Source organism: Anabrus simplex, chromosome 2 (assembly GCF_040414725.1).
Source record: "Anabrus simplex isolate iqAnaSimp1 chromosome 2, ASM4041472v1, whole genome shotgun sequence".
Taxonomy (NCBI): Eukaryota; Metazoa; Arthropoda; class Insecta; order Orthoptera; family Tettigoniidae; genus Anabrus; species Anabrus simplex.
This window is the reverse complement of record NC_090266.1, coordinates 649,758,865-649,774,789: the sequence shown is the minus strand read 5'-3', so window position 1 is coordinate 649,774,789 and position 15,925 is coordinate 649,758,865. Positions and strand designations below refer to the sequence as shown.

The 15,925-nt window shown below is 38.5% G+C and overlaps 1 protein-coding gene across 3 annotated transcripts in view; it reads left to right on the top strand.

Moving 5' to 3' along the window:
* Window positions 1–15,925, top strand: part of LOC136864311 (mucolipin-3) — a 226,723-nt gene that overhangs the window by 154,249 nt on the left and 56,549 nt on the right. The gene's annotated exons all lie outside the window — the stretch shown is intronic.

Sequence of the window (15,925 nt, the reverse complement as noted above, 5' to 3'; positions counted from 1 at the left end):
TAAGCAATTCAGTTCTGGTTGGATGGCTGGAACAGGGTGCACTCAGCCTCGTAAGGCAAAACGGGCGAGAGGTGGGTTCGATACCCATCTTAGCTATCCTGGAAGTGTTTCCATGGTTTCCCACTGCTACTTCAGGCAAATGTTGGGATGGTTGCTTACTTACGACAACGGCCACCTCCGTCCCAATTCCTCACCGGAATTACAAATACAGTACAGTACTACAGACACCACAACAACACAGGTTATCAGACACATTCTAACAGACATGCACACACCCAAGCACATGGGGCTACACGACCACGGTGTCCAAGCCCCGGAAATGAAATAAAAACAACTATTCTCTGTACCCCTTCGAGTGTCTTAATCATGTACGTTTGGAAAGGAACCCGAACAATAAGATGCATTGCTGGAAGTGCGACCGTATAAGCATTACTGTTCTGGAGTAAACTTGGTGTTTGAAATTGTGCATGTTGTCATGCAATCGCTACTACTTTTTTTGCTAGTTGCTTTACGTCGCACCGACACAGATAGGTCTTATGGCGACGATGGGATAGGAAAGGCCTAGGAGTTGGAAGGAAGCGGCCATGGTCTTAATTAAGGTACAGCCCCAGCGTTTGCCAGGTGTGAAAATGGGAAACCACGGAAAACCATCTTCTGGGCTGCCGACAGTGGGATAGCTTTCGTTATGTTCCTTTCAAGGCAAAGTACTTACTTTATTCCTTTTAAACACATCAATCCCACCTGTCCTGTCATGAGTTCGTCTGTCATACACACTTTGCAAACCTGTCACATGTGTACGAGGTGCTTACATGTCTGGTATCCATCCTCACTCCCAGGAAACTATTTGCGCGTCAATATGGCCTTGCCCGACTTCACGCCATCTGATGCGGCATGCAAAACCGCGCATGCTGTTCTTATTTATATCTCAAAAAGTAATTGTCCGATTTTGAAAATACTTACATATTTGAACTTGTATGCAGTTGAGCTTTTAGGCCAGCTGTATGAATTTGTGCCGTTCCATTTAAAAATATGGAGTAATATCAATATCTCGGTCATTAATCACCCCATGAGACTAAGTAGCACGTTATTCTACAACACCCTGGGTACCATTTACGTATATGAAAACAGAATGCCGATACCTTAAATGGTTTAGAAGTTATTTCCGTGTAACATGTTTGGTGAATAACCCTGTATATGTTGCCTGGCCAGGCTTCTAGAAGGATATCACAACATACCTTCTCGTAAATTCTAGAGTGCCTAAAGCCTAGTTATAATGTATAGAACACTCTAAAACCATCTTAGTGTCAAAGGTATGTTATTATGGATGTTACAGTGTGTTGCACAATGTTACTGTGGATTATATATCATATATACAGGTAATAATAAATTATATCACCATTAATACAGGTTCTTACATTAACTAAACTAATATAAATATATAGGCCTAAATATACAGCACGTTTCATGACATAACCTCACAAATAATACCATTGTCCGACTACATAAATTATAATACTAATAAGTATAGGTAAACACTCCACAGCCATACCTCGCAAATAATAATAATAATAATAATAATAATAATAATGATGATGATGATGATGATGATGATGATGATGATGATGATGATGATGATGATGATGATGATGATGATGATGATGATGATGATGATGATGATGATGATGATGATGATGATGATAATAATAATAATTCAGGTGCTTGCATTATTTACCCATGGGTTAAAGAATGTTGTTTTCAAGTTATATCAGTCTATTACACTTACATCATGGTTTCCCATTTTCACACCAGGCAAATGCTGGGGGTGTATCTTAAGGCCATAGCCGGTTCCTTCCCACTAGTAGCCGTTTCCTTTCCCATTGTCGCCATTAGACGTAAAGCAGCTTGTAAAAGCAAGCAAGCCTTGCAAGCATCCTTTGTAGGACAATGCAGTGACATTGCACTTGGGGAAGTATGTAACTCCACTTCTATAAATGCCTGCCTTAGGCTTTTATATCAAAAGTTAAATTTCCAGAAGGAAACCATAATTTAATTGTATGGATCGCAAATCTTAAAACAATCAAGCTCTTTAGGCCTTTTCTGTCACGGAATTCAGACTTTCGCCTGTGTGGCAGTGGGCTCGTCAGTTGGATTGCCGCACCTTTCCAAGATGTACATACTTCTCCCAGTGCACAGTGACTGCATTGTCCTACCAAAGAGGCTTGCAGTGGCGTGTAAAAGGTGCACTAGACGTACAGTGTTAGTTCAGTTTGAAATAATCAGGCAAAGCAATTCAACTTCATGGCATTCTTTGCAGTAGTTTAGTTGGTTGACTGGACTGAGTAGCTCAGATGGTAGAGCTCTGGTCTTCTGACTCCAAGTGGTGGTATTTGAAGGTGCTCAAATATGCCAATCTTGTCAGTAGATTTACCGACACATGATAGAATTCCTGTGGAACAAAATTCTGGCACCTTGGAGTCTCCAAAAAAACCATTTAATTTGTTAGTGGGACGTAAAATCAGTAATATTATTACAGTGTTTCTTGAGGTAAAAAGGTTCTTGACAAAATCTCAATAGATCTTAACTCTCAAACTTATTCACCCATGCATAAACAATGTTGTGGGGCCATTAATGGTTCCGGGTATATTCAGACAAATTACTCTTGTTTCATTTTTATTGTACTGTTATTAGGCTGTTATACTACAATGTATTACTAACAGAATTTAAGAACACAAAGGCAGGAAGGGACTGGGAATACCAACAATTTAATATGAAACTGCTTTCTGTTAAAAGAGCAAGGTCGTTCAGCAATATCATATATTGACCCCACGATTCAGTTTCAGGGTTAAATTATCTATGACTTGTATAAATCATCATGAGATTTCTTGGAGTCACGTAGCACAGGTAGAGAAAATATGTTTCATTTTCTGGAAAAAAAAAAAAAAAGAAAAAAAAAGGGGACCGGGCGAGTTGCCCGTGCGCGTAGAGGCGCGCGGCTGTGAGCTTGCATCCGGGAGATAGTAGGTTCGAATCCCACTATCGGCAGCCCTGAAAATGGTTTTCCGTGGTTTCCCATTTTCACACCAGGCAAATGCTGGGGCTGTACCTTAAGGCCACGGCCGCTTCCTTCCAACTCCTAGGCCTTTCCTATCCCATCGTCGCCATAAGACCTATCTGTGTCGGTGCGACGTAAAGCCTGTAGCAAAAAAAAAAGGGGGGGGGGATTGAGTAGTACCATAATTTAATCATATCAAAGATCATTTGTATGGAGTTGGTATTGTGTATGGTTTGTGTTGTGGGTTACTGTAGTTATGTCCTAGTTCATGAACCATGGGCAACAGCTGAGTGTCCTAATTAGTGGTCCTAAGAGTGTCAGGATATCAGTTGCTGAGGAATGGAAGTGGGCATTTTGGGCATATTCTGAGTCATGGCCCTCCTTGTGCTCAGGCAGCTAGGCTATTCAATCCACCGGTGGTCCCTAACCCATTACAAGAGAGATCCCCAATGGCACTATGTATAATTAGGGTTGCATCCTGCTTCACAGAATTTTTACAGAGCACGCTCAGAACGTTCCAAGCAAGCCTCAGAGCTATGGGAGTAACGGAGTCTCGCTTCCCTTTGACAAGCAGGGTACTCCTTGGAAACAGCTCGGCAAACTAAATGAAATTTGACGGGAGCTATCAATATTAATAGGGCTTATGGATGAAAGAAAGCAGAACTGGCTGAGTCAGCAGACAGGTGTTAGGTGCTAAAGACATTCAGGTATGATGAGATAACTATAAAGTGTTCTTGATGGGTGTTAAAAATGAAGGGCAGAGTTTTGGATAGAACTGTTCATCAGGAATGTTATTGCGTCTAAATGAGTGAATGATTTGGCAGATTTAGCTGTTGGAGGAATTAGGACGAGAATTGTCTGTCTGTTCACCATGTGAGGGTGCAGATGAGGATGAAGTTGAAGAGTTCTGTGAAGAAGGAAGTGACATTGTAGTCAAGGTCAACATTAAGGATAGGATAGTGCTAATGTGTGATATCAGTGCAAGAGTTGGAAATAGAACTAAAGGATACGAAATGGTGATTAATAACTGTGGGGAAGATATGGAAGATAATAGGAATGGGGAAAGTTTACTGGACTCCTGTGCTAGTATGGGATTAGCAGTTACAAAAACATTCTTAAAGCATAAGGCTATTATCCACTACACTTCAGAGGGTAAGGGCACCAGATCCATAATACACTATATAACAACAGACTTCGAAGTCAGGAAATCTGTTACGAATGTAGGAATGTTCAGGTATACTGGTAATTTTTTTTGCAATTACAGGCCACTATCTGATCTGCAGGGAGCAAAGTATATCTAGGCCTAGGATGAATAAAGTGAAATCTTTCTGCAGACTAATGAGGGTAGAAAATCTCCAGTGCAAGGTGATGCAAGTGTGATAGACTAATATAACTTGGACACAATATTCTTTAACCCATGGGTAAATAATGCAAATATTGATATTTTTTTAAATGATCATTATTATGACTTGTGAGGTATGGCTATGAAGTGTTCACATCCACGTATATTATTATTTACGTAGTTATGTACAGATTATTTGTAAAGTTATGTCGTGAAACGTGCTGTATATATACTAATATGAGTTTAGATATGTAAGAACACATAATTAATAGTATATAATTTATTATTACCTGTATATATGATGTATAATCCACTACAATATTGTGCAACACACTGTAATATCCAGAATAACGTATCTTTGGTACTAGATAATTATAGAAAATTCTTTACATTATAACTAGGCTATTGGAGACTCTCGAATTTACGAGAAAATATGTTGTCATATTCTTCTAGAAGCCTGGCCAGGCGACGTATATAAAGAGGCAGTCTTGATGGTAGAGGGAGTTGTTTTGATGAGACTTGTGTGGAAGTCGTGTTAGCGAATGTTTGAAGTATGTGAATTGGTTTTGTTGGATTGATAGTTGACATGCAACTGTTTCTGTCTCTTCCTATTCTTTCATAGTAGTGTTTTGTTTTATGATGGCAGCTTATTAGTTTATGGGTGTGAATTTGTGTATATAACCTGTAAATAAAACACTGTACACAAGTGATAGCATTTTGTGTGCGTCTTTGGAGATACATCAAAGGAAATTAGACAGAAGTACACGGATATGATTAGTAAAAGTTCCAAGTAAGCAGGTTCAGAATATGGAAAGAGAATGGGTTTGCATATATTGATGCTGTAGTAGAAACAGCAGTGGAATACTTCGGAATAACTGTGTGCAAAGGTGGGGAAAAATGTATGTCTTCGTGGAATGAAGAAATGAGGGCAGCTTGTAAATGTAAAAAGGAGGCGTATGGCTCCAAACAGTTGCAGACTGGAAATTGTATGTAGATGAATTTTATGTAAACTAAAGAAACAGTGTAAAAAATAATAATTGCTGAATCAAAGGAGAAGTCGTGAGAAGGTTTTGGTAATAACCTGAAAAGGCTAGGTCAAGTGTCGGTGAAACTTTTCTGGGTACTTAATTTTTTTCGATTTGCTTTACGTCTCACCGACATAGATAGGTCTTATGGGGACGATGGGAGAGGAATGGCCTAGGAGTGGGAAGGAAGCGGCCGTGGCCTTAATTAAGGTACAGCCCCAGTATTTGGATGGTGTGAAAATGGGAAACTAAGGAAAACCATCTTCAGGGCTGCCGACAGTGGAGTTCGAACCCACTATCTCCTGGATGCAAGCTTACAGCTGCGCGACGCTAACCGCATGGCAAACTCGCCCAATACTGGATAGTATTAAAGAACCGTACAAAGGAAGGGGGAAAAGAAAATTAGTGTTTTTGGTAAATCAGGTGAACTCGTAGATCCCAGGGAATCACTGGACAGGCAGAAGGAATATTTTGAAAATCTTCTCCACATAAAAGGACATTTTTCTGGTGATAACTTCAACAGTCCAGCCCATGGGGAGGAGGACAATGATGTCCGTGAAATGATGCTTCAGGAATTGGAAAGGATGGTAAATAAACTTAATTTCCGTAGATCAGCAAGTATACATGAAACTAGCTGACGTGCCCGTGCATCACGACGAAATGAGCAGGCCGCAGACAGCCATGAACACTCCTCTGCCTTATTCTGTTAATTTAGCACACTGCTCATTCCAATCAGCGCCTCAGAGTAGGAATCGGATAGCTGGAATACTATGATGAACCAGTATGTTACTTACCAATAGTTATCAGAAAATTTATGAACCAGAGGAATGGCATGCTAAAAAAAAAAAAAAAATCTAACTCGCCAGCTACTTCCTGCCAATATTTAGGCAGGCTGTTGTACTCAGCATGCAGCAGCAATCCCATCTATTGGAGATAAGTAGCAGCAAAAGAGACAAAGCACATAGCAACAAACAATGGTCATTGTAATGTTATTGTTGACCAACTTTGAGTTTTCCATATTGTAGGCCTTCACATTTAGTTTTCTTCCAACTTAGTGATGTTAGGGTATCTAATGTACAGAGATTACTTCCTTCTTTCATGATTCCCCCTTGCCTTATTCTCAAAGCGATCATTATTCTTAAAGGGATCATTCCTTCAAGACTTTTCTAATTTTTATAATCATCTTCACAATTTTTCTTGTCGGTATGGACCAATAACCACGTGATTTTACACCTTAAGACAATCATGACAAGAACTATCGCCAATTAACGTGATTGAACAATCTTTCCATGTTAGCAATACCCAGCGTTGATATAGACTAAGCAACAAAAGTCTAAATTCATGATTTCTATTATCATAGTCAGTACGGTAAAACCTTGTACGACATATGATCGGAAACTGTATTCTCTAATCTTTCCCATGTAATACTTTTCAGCAGGACCAATGACATAGGTAATAAAAATTAAATTTTAGGCCTCTTCCCTTAAACCATCATTTCATGCAGCTTGCATAAAATGATTTATAGCCCAGACTGTAGCGCCTTATTCCTTGACTTAACATACCAGTTTTCATTCAATTCTGTTCACCCATTTTCTCGTGGCTCAGTATCGATATGGACTTAGCAACCAAAATTGAAATTCATGGATATCTGTTTTCATAGCCAGTGCATTAAAAATGTATAAGGCATAAATGATAGGAAATTTAATTCTATATAACTTTTATTATGTAGTATTCATCGATAGGACTCCTAATAAGATATTTCAGAATTAAATTGTTTGCCTTCCCCTAAATTACCATTTTACTCAGCGTGAATAAAATTATTTATAACCTAGATTGTAGTGGCTCATTCCCCGACTGTACATACAGATTTTCATTAAATTCTGTTCGACCATTTTCTTGTGATGCCCGTACAGACACACAGATAGATGATGGAAAATTAAAAAGTGCATTTCCTTGTTACTGTGGATATGACTGATACAAAAATATCATTCTCTTTAAATTCTGAGCAATTTGCAGACAAAACTCTTATATATTAGGCCTGAAATGCTGAAATATAGTGGGAAGGCAGGGATGAAATGGCTCCATAGAGTAATATAATTAGCATGAAATGTTAGTAAGGTACCTTCTGATTGGGTGAAAGCAGTAATTGCACCTATCTCTAAGCAAGGGAACAGGAAGGATTGCAACAACTATCAAAGTACTTCATTGTTTAGTATACCAGGCAAGGTGTTAACTGACATTTTGGATGGGAGGGTGTGATCAATGGTTGAGAGTAAGTTGGATGAAAATCAGTGTGGTTTCAGACTACAGAGGAGCTGTCAGGATCATAATTTTGATTCTGCAGCAGGCAGTTAAAAAATGCTACGAGAAGTATAGGCAGTTACGTTTTGTAGATACAGGGAAGGCATATGACAGAATACAGAGGAGAAAAGATGTTTGCTGTACTGAGGGACTGTGTGATTAGGGGTAATTATTAAATGCAATTAAAGGTATTTATGTCTACAATGGGCTGTGGTGAGAATTGATGGTTGAATGTGCTTTTGGTTCAAAGTACTTAGAGGGGTTAGACAAGGCTGTAAACATTCACCTTTGTTGTTTATAGTTTACATGGATCATCTACTGAAAGTTATAAAGTGGCAGGGATTGATTCAGTTAGGTGGAAATACAGTAAGTAGTTTGGTGTACTCTGGTCTTTATGGCAGATTGCTCTGAAAGCCTGCCGTGTAATATCTTGGAACTTCAAAATAGGTTCAATAAGTATGATATGATAGTAAGCCTTTCCAAGTCTAAAGTGATGTCAGTAGGCAGTAGGTAAGAAACGTAAGATTGTTGAATGTTAAGTTAGGAATACAAAGTTGGAACATGTAATTTCAAGTATTTAGTATGTGTGTTCTTCCAGGATGTTAGTTTTGTAAGCGAGATTGAATCAAGGTGTGAGAAAGCTAATGCAGCAAGTTCACAGTTGCGATCAACAGTATTCTGTAAGGAGGTCAGCTCCCAGACGAAACTGTCTTTACACTGGTCTCTTTTCCGACCAACTTTGCTTTATGGAAGTAAAAGCTGGATGGACTCATGATATTTTATTCATAAGTTAGAAGTAAGAGACATAAAAGTAACGAGAATTATCACTGGAACAAACAGGTGGGAACGATGGCAGGAGGGTACTCTGAATGAGGAGATAAGGGCCAAGTATGAACTCAGAAGCTGTACGCATAAACCGTATTCGGTGGTGGGGTCATGTGAGGTAAATGGAGGAGGAGAGGTTGCCTGGGATAATGATGGATTCCGTCGTGGAGGGTAAGAGAAGCATAGGTGGACCAGGATGGCAATGATTAGACTCAGTTTCTAATGATTTAATGATAAGAGGTACAGAACTAAATGGGGCCACAGTGTGTTACAAATAGAGGATTGTGGTGTTGTTTAGTAAATTTACAGGCTTTTCAGCCTGAATTATTTCTTTTCCACAAATTTAATGTACCATTCAGAGATGGTGAATGGAGAAGGGACAGAGCCCCACATACACAAAGATGCCTCCATCCACACTCAAAATTACAATACCGGTATTAAATATTTAAAATTATAGGCTGCAGAATGTGCTTATATACAATTACCATATTTACATAGATGTGTTATTTACATAATATTCATAGGACCTGTTCAACATTCAAGTGATTCTACACACACACACACACACACACACACACACACACACACACACACACACACACATTCATATCCACATATAGTCTCACTCGTTGGGGATCACATGAAGTTTCATATGTCCTCCCACGCATAGTGAACATTCGCACAGTAGGAAATTTTGTACATTAGTTTCATTATATATACATTATTTTTATCTTTACAGAAAATTTCAGTAGGTAGTTCTTTTGTCTGTGGTGAGAGTTGATTTCATAGCCAAGCAGAACGAATAAAGAAGTCTTTTTGGTAAGAAGCTGTTCTGGTAAGTGGTGAGAAAATGGACACACCTTGACCTTTTTGAGCGGAACGGTAGTTCAATTATAAGTTGTTGAGAACGTTGATGTGAATGTTAGCTGCGTAACGGGCTTTCAGTGGTTACACAATACATAACAAAGAAAAAAGAAAAATGAAATTACACGGCACTTTAATATCCTTAGCACCAAACCAAACGTCAGATACACTGCATCAAGTCTAAACAAAAGAACTAGGTTGGGCAACATGACGGCTATAATAAAAGGATGTGGAGCGGACATGGAAACCCTACCAGCGGCATTGGGATACGTAGGTTGCGGGTTTGTAGAAAAAAATCAATGGTGATCCCTTGATCCGTGATATTATTTTCCAAAATAAACATTACAAAGAAAACTCGGAACAAAATCCATCAATTCAAGAATCTAGTACGATATCTCCAAACCACAAATTAGATGTAATTAGCCAAGGGCTTTTCTTTTAGGTCAAGAGGCTAACCAAAGATACCTTAACATAATGCAACTTCCAGAATACAATGTTTAAGGCTAATAGAAATCACATGATACAAATACAAAATTAAGAGAAAGTTAACACACTTTCAGACAATCGTGCCACATAATGGAAACAAAGGGGTAATCAGAAATACTTAAACTTGATGCAGTGGCCAGTTCAACTTACTCCCACACCAATAACACTTCCGATGCAGGGCAGAGGAAAAACTAGGGTGCATCAAGTGATACAAAGTTACTGGAGGCAAACCTCTATGGAAATACAATAAATCTACTAATTACACAGTTTACAAAACTAAAAGAAAGGGGAATGCCTCCAAAATCAAACAAGCAAGCCCAGCTGAAAAGCTAAGGCATCTGAATAATTGAGTGGCGAGTCTGGGCGAGTAGGGGTAAACATTAAATATAAATTCAGGTGGAAATGAAACCAACAGCGTTTACCCCAAGGCAGCCCATCCTGGGAGGGAGGATCCCCGACATGCTTCTGATCACTGGACTGATGAGAAACGAAAAGACCACGAAAACTTGCCTCGCTCTCTTCAGAAGGCAAGGCTAGCTCCGGTGCGATCACTGAGTAACCAATCAGACCACAGAGGCTTCCCTCTCGCCACCCAGATCCACCAGTCAAAACACCTTACCAAGTCGCGATGTTTTCACAATATTCTAGAACATCACCTAACCCTAATCGCGAACTTTCCATCTTCCAAAATTAGTAAAAACATGCTTCTAGAATTGACAAGGGCAGACACACCCTGTTCCGAAAGTGTGCGTCACGAAAATTTCCAGAACATTACAAAAATCACTCTACAACAATAATAATAATTTACAATTTAGTAGTTCCATTTCCAAATTTAGATAGATAAAAGGAATACAAATAAAATATTCTACAATAGTATTTTACACCACATAAATGTTCCTCTGAAGGAGACATATTCCACAGGTCTCATTCTCGACAAATTACCATATAAATATACTCGAGACTAGGGGTTTTGATCACACCAAAAATTATACACCATAACACTGATATCTTGTAACACACAAAATACTGGCATTCAGAAAAGAATTTAAAGTATCCAGTGCACTGATAGCTCTCAGAAAGTTTGACAGTCACTGTACTGACAAGCATGACTACTACAAGTTGAACTTCCCATAAAAAAATAAAATGTCACTTTATCAAAAGTCCATTCGGTAACTTGAGGTATTTTAAGGGTTACATATAAACACAATATAAATATCAAAAGGTGTTAAGCATAAAAGAATTGGAATCTTCATCAGCAAAATATAACGGTCTGAAAATATGTTTACAATCTTCCAAAATTGCTTCAACCTTTTAACTGTGCCCACTGAAAAGCATGTATTACTCATTGCTTCCACAACATATCAGTAATTCAGAGCCCATTCATTTTCTTGTAAGAAAGCGTCCACTGCCCCCTTCTTAGCAATAAGTTGATATTGCATCAGTTTTCACATTAGTCATAGGATCGAAGTCACCCAACTTGACCGCTGGTTATTGCTGATGTGGCTGCCGACACGGCCGTTTGCCAACAGCCTCCATACAATTTCAGTCCAAACCTGGTCACCAGGCAAATTGCAGCACAGCCCATCCATATCTCGAACCAATGGGTAACAGCCAGAGAGGTGAGGTGCAGTCTAGCAAGACTGCTGCCATCTGGACATTTGGCCACTGGACTGCGGTGCCGGATGTTATCGCCCAAGTCATACAGGGTGCCTCTCAGCTAGACACGTTAGTTTGTCGTCAAATGAAGTCGGTCATCGCCGCCACTGCAACATAAACCAACACGGAGCAGACAGGGGAATACTTGAGGCAAGGCTACCCTACCAGACTAGAAGATCTTTGTGACAAGACAGTTTCCAAGGGTGGTTTTCTTTCTTTCTTTCTTTCTTTCTTTCTTTCTTTCTTTCTTTCTTTCTTTCTTACTGGGCGAGTTGGCCGTGCGCGTAGAGGCGCACGGCAATGAGCTTGCATCCGGGAGATAGTAGATTTGAATCCCACTATCGGCAGCCCTGAAGATGGTTTTCCGTGGTTTCCCATTTTCACACCAGGCAAATGCTGGGGCTGTACCTTAATTAAGGCCACGGCCGCTTCCTTCCAACTCCTAGGCCTTTCCCATCCCATCGTCGCCATAAGACCTATCTGTGTCGGTGCGACGTAAAGCCCCTAGCAAAAAAAAAATATTTCTTTCTTTCTTTAATTTACTGATTACCTAACTTATCATACTAAACCCATTACACTAAAGGAGACAAATGCTTAAGGAGGATACCTAATGTATTTGTACACAACTATTACGATTTCTATAACTAAATTACTCAAAACTTATGATTAGGGTACAGAGATAACTAGTACGCACTGTTTGCATAATAACAGGCTTGTACACATTTTACCACACTTAATTGTCGTGCTGATTGGTTGGGAGCAGTGGTTGGTTTGAATTTCATTGGCATCAAATTGAATACGAATTTGTCTGTGAAGGTATAGTGCTGCTGGAGATTTCCCACAATTTAACAGCATTGCTCTATATCGAAAGAGAATTTCTTGAACTTTCTTCTGCATTGGCATAGATTGCTGTCAATCTCTTTTTGAGTATTTGAATATTCCTTTCGGCTAACTCATTCATTGCTGAAATATTTTGTCCTCCTTACAAAACTGTTGAAATTCTCCGCCTGTGAAAATGGTAGCATTATCTGAAACCATTACCTCGGGAAACCCATGCCAAGAGAAAACACAATTAAGCAATTCAGTTGTTGATGTTGAAGATGGAGCTGATTGGGTCAGTTCTATCTCTGCCCATTTTGATTTTGCATCCAGTATGACCAGATAAAAATGACCTGGGGAGGGTCCTGCATAATCTGTGAATTTGCTGCCAGTTTTTCTCTGCTTCATCCTATGGGTGCAATGGATCTTTTGGTGGATTATTCCTTATTTTAGCACATGCTGGACAGGAATAAACCAATGCCTCAATGTCCTTATCAATGTATTTCCAATAGACATATTGGTGAGCAAGTTTTTTCATTTTCAGTGTGTGTGTGTTTTTTCTTCATGATTACAGAATTGATGGAACTACAATCCTATCTCCTTTCCTCTGAACAAAATTCCATTGTCAGTATAAAATTGTTTCCACGTTCCTGTTTTCTTGAAGATCTTTCAAAATTGTTGAGAGGCTAGCAACCTTGCATGTCTCGTTCTGGATCGACTCGAATGTGATAACTTGATTACAGATTCTAAGAACTGTTTCCTCACATAGAAGATGAACTTCTTCGTTAAGAAACCCATCGATGTGTTGAGTTGTTTCATTGTCTAATGGTGCACTTCATAAACAGTCCACAATTGAATTTTCAGAGTGCATTTTGTAGATAACCGTGTAGTCTAGTCCTGATAAAAAAAAAAAAAAGCTGCATAGTGCTGTAATCTGGCTAAAGTTATCTGTGACAGTTTCTCATTGTGATGAAAAATTCTTGATAATGGTTGATTGTCAGTTACAAGTATAAATTGTCTGCCAAATAGATACTGATAAACTCCAAACACAATTGCTAAGGCTTCGCAGTCGAGCTGTGAATAATTCTGTTCAGGTTGCATCAATGCTCAAGAAGCAAACGCGATTAGATGTTCCTGGCCATCGATGTGACAGAGTAGCACCAATGCCAGTAGGACTTGTATCACATGCAAACTGTGCCCGCAATTTAGAATTGAATGGTGTCGGTATTCTATCACAATTTCTTTTTTCACTCAAAAGCAGCTTTGCAGTCACTTTTCCATTTGAAAGAACGTTCTCTTTCAACAAATGGTGTAGTGGCTTTGGTCCCAAAATTGTCTTTATTTCTCCAACTGTCATTGGTCTTCTCATTTTATTAATAGCTATAATCTTCTGTGGTGACTTCAAAATTTTAATGAATTCGACAATGTATCCTAAAAATTTGATGTGTTGTTCGAAAAATGCACGTTTCCGATGATTGAGATGTAGGTCATACTTCCGCATTTGTTCAAGGCAGGCAATGAGGTTCGCTTTGCATTCTTCGATTGTCTCTTCGTGTATTATGATGTCATCAGTGTACTTCTCAGTCGTCGGTACATCTCGTAGGATTTGATCAACGATCCTGCTGAACTTGGCAGGTGCTGTCTTTATGCCAAAAGATAGAAGATTCATTTGAAATGTTCCTTGGTGAATTGAGATAATTTTCATTTTTGTGGATTGTTGGTCAACTGGTACATGTAAATAAGCTTTTAAAAAAGTCCAAACGGCAGATGCGTGAATCGTGTAGACTGTTGACAATTTCACTAATTTTCCGGATTGGATAATAAGCATCCCTAAGTTGCTCATTTACCCCAACTTTGTAGTCCATACACCGTTGACTCCTCCGTCAATTTTTGGTAATATCACGAGAAGATCCCCAATCGCTGGTTTTGATTTTTGTAATATCAGCTTTTTTCACTGTTTCCAGTTCTTTTTCTACTCGATCGTAAACTGCAAATGGAATTTCCCTTTCTCTGTGGAAAATTGGTTTTGACTTTTCTCTAAGTTTAAGAGATACCTTGAAGATGGGAACATAACCATTCTTCTCTTGAAAAATAATCCTGGAATTGCATAATAATCCTACCTACTTTTTCAATGCTGTGAATTGCTGGAGCTGTTGTTAAGTATCTTTGATCCACTTTTCCCAAATCTATTTTCAGTTGCCATATCAGACTTCTTCCCAACAGAGCTACATGATCTCTTGGTACAATGTAGATGTTGTCTTGAATTGTATGTGCATTATATTCTACGTTAACTCGAACTTTCCCATCTGGAGTGAAAACATCTTTTGTGTAGGACCTGCAACTTAGTCTATTGGTTCTAAAGGACCATTGAGTTTGAGTTCAGCAAACAGATTCTGAGACAAAAACATGTATCCTGAACCTGAATCAGTTTCAAACATAACAGCTTTGTCTTGAATATTGACTTGAGTGTGAAAATGTTGAAAATCAGTTCTGGCTTGATTCTGACAAATGTCAGTTATTTGATTAGTTCCGTAATCATATGCATTGGTATTATTATTATTATTATTATTATTATTATTATTCAGCAAAACTAGTCTGTTGTTTGGATGTTTAATTGCGGTTTAACAACTTATGAATGTATACTTTGACAACATGTCCATCCTTATTACATCCAGAGAATTTAAGGTTTGATTTGTCTATTCGACAGTCATTTACCAAATGGTTGTTTCTTCCACACTGTAGACAGTCCTTTGATACTTCATTCGTTATAATAATCGATTCTCGATTTTGTTTGTCTTGAGATGATTGTAACTCGATTTTGATATATCTGTTGTTTGAAGTTCTCTTCCAGATTTCATGTCATCTTGTATACATTGGGAGTTGAAGATCTGTTCGAATGTGTTGGTTTGTGAGCGAGCTCTTTGGAGTTGATTTTCGAAGTTTTGAGAACAACAGCTTTGGATACAAAACTATTAAAATCTTTATCTTTGGATTGCAGCAATTGTTTTCTAATTGAATTGTCTCTAATTCCACAAATCAGTTGAACTCAAAGGAAAATATCTGCAATAGATTCTTTACATTCATAAGGTGAAATGAATTCACAATCTGCGATGTCTGTTCTGAGCACAGCAAGAAATTTGGCTATCGATTGTTGATCAGTTTGATATTTTGATAAAAATTCATGCCGGGCTAAAAGTATGTATTTTTTCGGGGCCAAATGCTTTTCCAGAAGTTACATGAGTTCATTGTATGTGTTCTCTTTATGTAATTTTGATGCTGACAAAGCTGAAATCATGTGAACATATTTAGCACCAATTGAATTGAGAAGCAACTTTGCACAATATTCTTTGTTTTCATTGATATTTTTCATTTCAATATCATTTTCAAACAGAGATTTATAGTTATGAAATGACTCTCTTGCCAGGTCGAAGGTTTAAAAATTTGGTAGAAGAGCTTGCTGACCACTGGTACGTTTTATGCTGGATCAGTTTATCCTTGAACTGTAGTTTTAATAACTGTTCAAAAAAACCTTGCTGAACTTGCATGAACTGTGTG